Source organism: Oxyura jamaicensis, chromosome 1 (genome assembly GCF_011077185.1).
Source record: "Oxyura jamaicensis isolate SHBP4307 breed ruddy duck chromosome 1, BPBGC_Ojam_1.0, whole genome shotgun sequence".
Classification (NCBI taxonomy): domain Eukaryota; kingdom Metazoa; phylum Chordata; class Aves; order Anseriformes; family Anatidae; genus Oxyura; species Oxyura jamaicensis.
The window spans coordinates 140,199,702-140,207,196 of NC_048893.1; the positions used below are offsets into that span (position 1 = coordinate 140,199,702).

At 43.0% G+C, this 7,495-nt stretch overlaps 1 protein-coding gene across 6 annotated transcripts in view; it reads right to left on the reverse strand.

The window, feature by feature from the left end:
• The window catches only part of ST6GAL2 (ST6 beta-galactoside alpha-2,6-sialyltransferase 2), a 179,136-nt gene that overhangs the window by 27,257 nt on the left and 144,384 nt on the right, over nucleotides 1-7,495 (reverse strand). Inside the window, exon 1 of one of the 6 annotated variants that reach the window (XM_035316953.1) lies at nucleotides 1,389-1,641. The exons of the other annotated variants lie outside the window; for them this stretch is intronic. The gene's annotated coding sequence lies outside the window, so the exon portion shown is untranslated. Of the gene's footprint in view, nucleotides 1-1,388; nucleotides 1,642-7,495 lie in introns of those variants that run through there. 6 annotated transcript variants of the gene reach the window in all.

A 7,495-nucleotide genomic window follows, 5' to 3' on the forward strand; every position in this document is an offset into this window, starting at 1 on the left:
GTGGGTCAGTGCCTTTATCCATTTCAGCCTGGTGACACACACACAGTTGTTCCAGCACTGAAGAAAAGATTGCCTACCACAATGCAGAGGCGAGAACAAACTGCAGGTGCTATGAGCAAGGATACTTCAGACTAGCGTTTCTGCTGACCCTGCTGGAATGTGAGGCCACAGCATCACATTTCTTAATGTGGGCTATTTTAATACTCTAAGCAAAGCCTAGAACAATAAATAAATAAAGCTAGCTTTACAACTGAAGACATTGTCCAGATAGAGAGAAGATTCAGTGTCGCAACTGGGTGACCAAACTTCATTTCTAATACATCATAAGAATAAAATAAAATTCATGAGTACAATAACCCTGTGCTCCTCACACGTTTGGCTTGGCTTACACAAACCACAAGGAAAGAAAAAGCTATTACTCCAAGTGACCTATTTCCCAGTTGCATTCTACTGCTGCAAGATTGTTCCCTGTAGTACCTCAACGCTTCCTCCCCACTTTCAATTTTAAATCACTACAGGCTATGTCCTGTGGGAGTCTACTTTCAGTACATGACTGTTGTGCAACTTAGGTCTGCCCTCGAGTTACTGCAACCTGCCCACTCATCAGCGTTCAGATGTTTTGCATTTTTAAAGCAGCATTCCTCGCCTGTCTGAACTGCTTTCATCCCTTTTTATCATTTTCCCTGCTGTGTTTCCCCAGCACTTTTCAGCACGTGGCTTCCAAACCACTGTGTAAGTTAGTCTTTGCTCAGTCAGATGTTTCTCCTGCTGAATATACATTTCTTATAGGATCAGCAAAGGAAGCATCTTGCAGAATCTTTTTAAACAGACAAGCTTGCAGGAAGTAGAAGCTATAAAGAAAGAAGTCACTAATATTTTCCACCAACTCAGTCAGTAAATCTAACCATAATTTAAACATAACCCATATCGAAATCTCATGTTTTTCTCCAGTTTTCTGGGTTTTGTTTTATCTTATCACTAGAAAATTACAAGAAACAGAAATGGTTTAGTCTTAATTCAGGTATAAAAATATGAAAGTTTCTAATTGTCTGTGATAACGTGTGCTTGGTGCAGCAGATTGCCTCAGCATGAAGAATTAGTCTGGACTCCTAAATTTGACATTCAGGTTACAATCTGAAAAAGGAATGAGTTGCATTTTTAATTATTTTTAAACCAAAGGCAAATGATTTTTTTTCCCCCCCCCAAACACTTAAAGTCATACAGGACATTTGTATCAGTTGGCATGCACATGTGAGCAAGCACAGGATTACCTTTATCATGCAGCAAAAAATATCTACATAAAAGAAAATATCAGCATACACCAGTATATTTGCCAATGCTGCAAGTAAAAGGAGAGACACCAGCGAGAATAAATCAGAAAACTTTACCCATTAACTACTGCAGGAGCTTATCTACAATCCCTTGTTGCAAGTGGGGCCTCAAAAAGGATACTCAAATCTCTTGAAGACCGGAGCTATGCAGGCAAATCTCTGTGCTGCTTTAATGTTTTTTTGCTCACAAGAAAAGCCTTGTCCTCCAGCAGTACAGCTGAGCTGGAAGCGAATTCAAGGTCATTACTGTATTAGTTGCAAGAGGACCCCTACAACCTCACAGGATCTTGAAGGCTGTGAGTGGAAAGCTGCAGTAAGACTGAAGAAATATCAGTTTATCTTATCTCCCTCCGCACAAAACATCAACTCAGCTCCCCCTCCCCAGCCTCTGCAGCTTCTCACACCTCGCTGTCGCTGCCTTTAGCAATGTCTGGGAGGAGAGGGCAGCCCCTCCTCATGCTCCCCCCCCCCTCCCCAGTGCTGGCAGCAGACCCCTCTGCTACTCAGCGGGGATCTCCCCCAGCACCACCTGGGGTGTGTGTTCACGAAGGCACTGCATCTCTGCTGCAAATAGAAATGCGTTTGTGTAGGAAACCAGAAATGACAATCGTAACGAGTGACACTGGCTGAATGAAGAAAAACAGGTGGTTTCATGAATGCAATTACCAAAGTCCACTGGATCTTTCAGGAATAAACCTCCATCTCTCTCATCTGTGCTCATCATACAGCTTTCAAGCTGTCAAAGCAAATCTACACAGAAATTTAAAAATTATTGTTCATGTTGTTTCTTGTCTCCAACTTCAACACCCCTGCCTCAGTAATCCTCCCTGCTTACAAACAATGACAATGCTGAAGTCAAAGTTCACTCTAAAGACCGGAGGTGCAAGCCTGCACCGGGGGAAAGACCCCAAGACTTAACCCACCCCAGTTTCCCATTCAGCAGAAGCAATAAAGCATGTTAAAAAGCATCTCTTGCCCCAGTAGCTAAAGACTTCATTACATATCTCCTTTCTGCTGGGCTCTTTCAATCTTCAGCTGGTTTAAGCCCCAGCTGCAATATGGTTAGAGATGTTTCAGGCTGCTTGCATAGAAGCCATGGAAAGCATGAGGCAAGGCACAAATCAGCACAGTGAGTAGAGAGGAGAGACTTATGTATTTGCTTATAGAGGTACTAAAATCAACTATGGAAAATAAAGGCAAACCCCATGGGTATCTTCGAAGTATCCCAGGAAATAAAGCCAACTCCCCATTGGAAATTAAAGGCCGATTTTCCAAAAGCAGCACCCACTTATGGGAAATTTCATTTCACCACACTAAGATGCAAGATACTAACGCGATTCGCCTCCCTGTGTACAGCCTATTGTTTGGCAACAAGGAGCACTTCTAATTTTTCTGAAGTAGGCCTCCTGACTATTTCTTAAATGAGAAGAGATGGATGAGGGAGATTTTTTTTTATATTATTATTATTCCTTTGAAACATTCCTCCCTTTCAACACTGTCTATTGTTAAATTAATTTGTATAGACCCAACGGCTCAGAGGTCAGAAGGGTTCAAGTTGATGTTCTAAACTGCGCACTGTTATGTTAAATAGGGTTTTTCATGGCTGCAGCTTTGCAGTGAGAAGGTCACCTCGGGGTTATTTGGGGTAGCAAACGTTAGCTGTGGGCAACCATTCCCAAAGGGCTGAGAATCAGACTGGGGTTTATTTGATGGAAAGTTTAGGCAGCTTGAACAGATAGCAAATGCTCCTTTAGTCTGCCTCATCTCTTAGCTAATTCCAGGGTATTAAGAAACCTCTGGCATAGGGCAAGACAGCTGGAGGCTGCATTTCCAGGGTGGGGAAACACACTCATCCCCTCATGTGGGAAGTGTCAAATTGGTTTTTAGCATTATCACATCATTTCTGTGGTGCAAGCTGTACAGTAGGCAGCAGCAGACAGGCAAGCCTGTAGGGAGTGGTGACTGCCAAAAGATGTGTATTAGTCACTTGATGGCCTGGGCACTTGTCTTATTGGCTGTGATGAGGCCTCCTAATTAGTGAATCTCTTTTGGACAACTTCCTTGTTAGTTCCGATAAATCTGGCTACTTCAACATTATTTTCAGAGGAGTCAGGCTGCATTCTGTGTTACTTATTTCAGAAGATGTTTTCTTAACTTGCCACAAAGAAACATTCAAATGATTCAAACATTCAAAGTAGTATATTTTTTCTTTTCAGTATTGCTCAGTGTCTTTTTAACCTATGTCTACCTATCTTCTACTTAGGGAAGATTCCTTGGGAGGTACACAAATGTTGGCATTGCTAACCTGAATCATTTGTTTAATGCAAGGCAAGCATCCCAAGTCAGGGCATTTGGAAAGCATAATCTCAGGTTCTTGTTTGCTCCTAAGGATGGATGCAGGCAGGCCATGTGCCCGCTTTCAGGTTCTCTAATAAAAGCTATGATTTCAAGTTAGGAGGTGGGGGGGGCTTTCTTTTTTTTTTTTCTTTTTTTTTTTTTTTTAAATAATAATAATAATAATAATGGCCCATTCCTATTAGCCCAGGCTGTATGAAAATTACTAAATATAGTGAGACTTGCAGTAAAACACACTCGAGCTGGCAACTTAGCAGCTGGAGGAATGCTCGCTGGGGCTTCTGCCAAGGAACGTGTCCTAGATTATTTTGTAGGAGCATGGGGTCTTAGAAGCATAAATCTCCAGGTTTTAGTGGGACGTCACAGCTATCTTCTCTGCATCTGATATCCACTCTCTATCATCAGGTTCAAGCTGCCTGGCAGTGAAACTAGCTATCACTTTCCTACAGCCCACAGCACCGCCTGCACAGCCCAGAGACCACATACAGGTTACGTGAGTGTAGGTTGACAGGAGGGAAGTAAAAATAACCATACTAGCTCTTAGCCTCACATGCAGACTTTGCCACTGCCAATGGAAATGATCATCACAGCATCAAAGGACATGGAAAACCTGACTCTGCAGTGACTGACTGCACCTCTCAGGTCAACCTCCACCTATTCAACTTGCAGCACCTTTCCTCACTCTCCAATACACACAGATTCAACACTCCAGACAGAATTTCCTCCCACATTTCTGGTCAGGATGGAAAACACCACCTTTTTGTCTTTTACAGACTGGTTACTGAGAATGTGGTCAGCTCATATTATAACTAAGGGTTTTTAGAGAAATGCAGTACATTTCACTGTGCATGACGTTCAGAACAATTTTGGTGTGAATCACTTCCAGGCTCCTCAAACAAACCTATGAGACAGCAGAAGTATCACATAGTCGTACTGAAAATAAGCAATCCTCATAACATACCTTTCATTAGCTCCATCTGCCTTTCAGGGATCCCCTCCACATATCCCTTTACCATGTATGCTCAGCCTTACGTACTTCTCAGCCCAATTTTTGCCATTTGCTCTTGTCAAACCTTTGCAGTGCCCTGGCCCTGTTCACAGCAAGATGCAAAAGCTCAAAGCTGCTTCAAGTCGCACCAAATGTCAGCAGTGCCTGACTCTACCACAGACTTGAGTGCAGAAATCACCTCTGTGGCCATAGTCCCTAGCACATCCTCACACACAGCTAGCAGAGAAGCTGCTAAGCTATCTTCACACCACTTGCAGAAGCACCAGCTGGCTCGTAGGGGCAGTTTTCCAACACACATTGTCTGCCACAGCACTGCCTCTTCAACCAAACACCAGGCAAAAAGCAAACTAACAAAAACACACAAAAATCTCCTATATACATTAGTATAAAACTGCTCCAACTATCCAAAGATACTCTAAGTCCTATTTGAAGTGAAATTAATGGATAATCATAGAGGCTTCTAGCTTTGTACAAAGATCATCCTAGCTGGCTACACTCTTACATCTGAGCAGTTCCTCAGCTCAAGCAAAACCTCATGGATCAGGCCATAAAGCAGCCCATGTTTTTCCTTGCACTACATTTACACATCTCTGCTCCCCCTCATAAACTGCAAGATGTGCCACAACTGCAGTTGTTCCCAGAGGACCTGATCAGCACCAGGGTCCTGTGAAGCCAAATGCTGTACATTTGCAGGAGGGTGCACACTGAAAAGGCAAGCTGGCTGGAGATAAAAGCCAGGTGTAGAAACAAGGCAATCAGATTGATGGCAACCACTTGTTTGCTCATCTTCCATTCATTCATATGCACCTTATTAAGGCATTTATTTTTATTGCTGAAGAGAGGTCAACGAGAAGGAAGTGAGCACGTAGAAGAAAGGGAGGAAGAAGGAGGGAGAGGGAGAGGCTAGAGTGGGCAGGAAGGAAGCCAGCCAGTCCAGCTGCAGAGCAGCACAGGGGGCAGGAAGGCAGGGGCACCTCAGCACTGAGGGGTGAGAACTGGAAGCAAAAACTTCCTCCCATCACGACTATCAAACCCTTCAGGGAAGCAGCAGGTGAGCCCTGCTCCTGCTGAGGACAGGCTCTGGCCCAGAGCACCCTACTCTCTTTCTACCAAGCAACTAATGTTAAGAAACCAGCATGCTCCTGCAACAGATGGGAGACCCAGGTGAGAAGGACCTGTGATGTGTCTTCCCCCATTCCCTTAAGGCTGCTCTTCCCCAGGACCATGGGCTGCTTCCCACCACCTTGGTCCTTGGGGCACCCACTGTGCTCCTCAAGTAGAGCATGGCCCTTGTTCCCCTTGCCAGTCAGCACCCTCAGACTAAGCTTTGTGATGGGTTAGCATCCAAAACAGCTGCATAACTTTTCCCCTCTTCCACAGTCACTTCACACCCTATACAGAGATGCTCCAAACTACAAATGCAGTTGGTGCCTGAAGACCCTGAGCAGAAGCAGGAGTTACAGCCTAGCTTCAGCACTGCCTGGCTTTTTGTGGGACTAATCCTTTCTTGCCCACAGAATATGGTTTTAATCCCTTTCCTCTTGCAAAACCGCAGTTCGGGAGCAGCCCATGCCTATATACTGATGTCATGTGTAACCAAACATGAAAACATTATGGCAGGAATTTTTTAAGGCCTGAGACACAGAGAAAGGGATAACCTACTCGGTGTCTAATAAAACGTAAGAAAAATAATCCAGCCAGCAAATATAACTGTATTTGGTGTCCGTGTCTCCCACCCAAGCCCCTCCCCCCCCCCCCCCTTTTTAAGGGACAGCTTTTGATACCGTACTTGCAAAAACACATAATTCAAAAAAGGAAGGAAGTGCTTTGAGGGTGTTTTATTTAAAGCTTGACAGGATAAACGAATCACAGTCTCATTAAATCACACATCTCAGACTGCACACAAGACTAAACCACAAGAAATAGGACGTTACAAATCCTCATGCAGTTCTACACTTCGAGTACAACAGCTCATTTTATTTCTGCTCTTGGCAAGGTTAGAATAAAAGGCTTCTTTTCTTTGCTCCATAAATGTTTTTAGATGCTATATTACTTGAACTTAACACAGCAGTAATTGCACTGAAAAAGGCCAATCTGAATTGCTTCCTGAGAGAAAGAAACATTTATACTAACGTGCACGTGAACAGAGAGCACAGTTACAAAAGGTCTGTGTCAATAGTGTCACAAAACCTTGACCATACTCAAACTGTTCCAAGCAGAAATGGTTTGAGAACTTCAGTTTTCCACTCCAATGCAGTAATATTTCTGAGATATACTGAATATCCATATCTCAATAAAGCAGTAAGCTTTACATCTATAGAGTACGTTTCTGCTGTATGTTCCAATAACGCAAGTCCTATAGGCACTGTGTTTTGCTTCAATTTATTACTGACTTTTTTTTATTAGACTCTAGCTTGTCTTTTTGCATTCATTCCAGAAAGCAACCAAGCCCTTGCTTTAAAACTTTAAAAGAGAACAATAGTAAATAATTTGTTCTTAATTTCTCAGTTCTATCTCAGTGCCATCTCCTATATGTTAGCAACATAATTGTGAGAGAGCATTTAGAAAATTATCATTTCATTTCTATATACTCACACGTCAGTTTCATTTCTATATACTCACACACATACAAACAACATGAACTCTATAGGCTTATTTTCATTCCAGCTTCTAGCCCAGAGTAAAGTTTCACCCTGGAAGAAGGTCTGCCAAACTGAAGTATGAAGTCAGTTGAGCCCTTGTTACATTATGAATACAATCCAAAATCAAAGTTTCCTGGACTGCAACACTTCTTCCACCC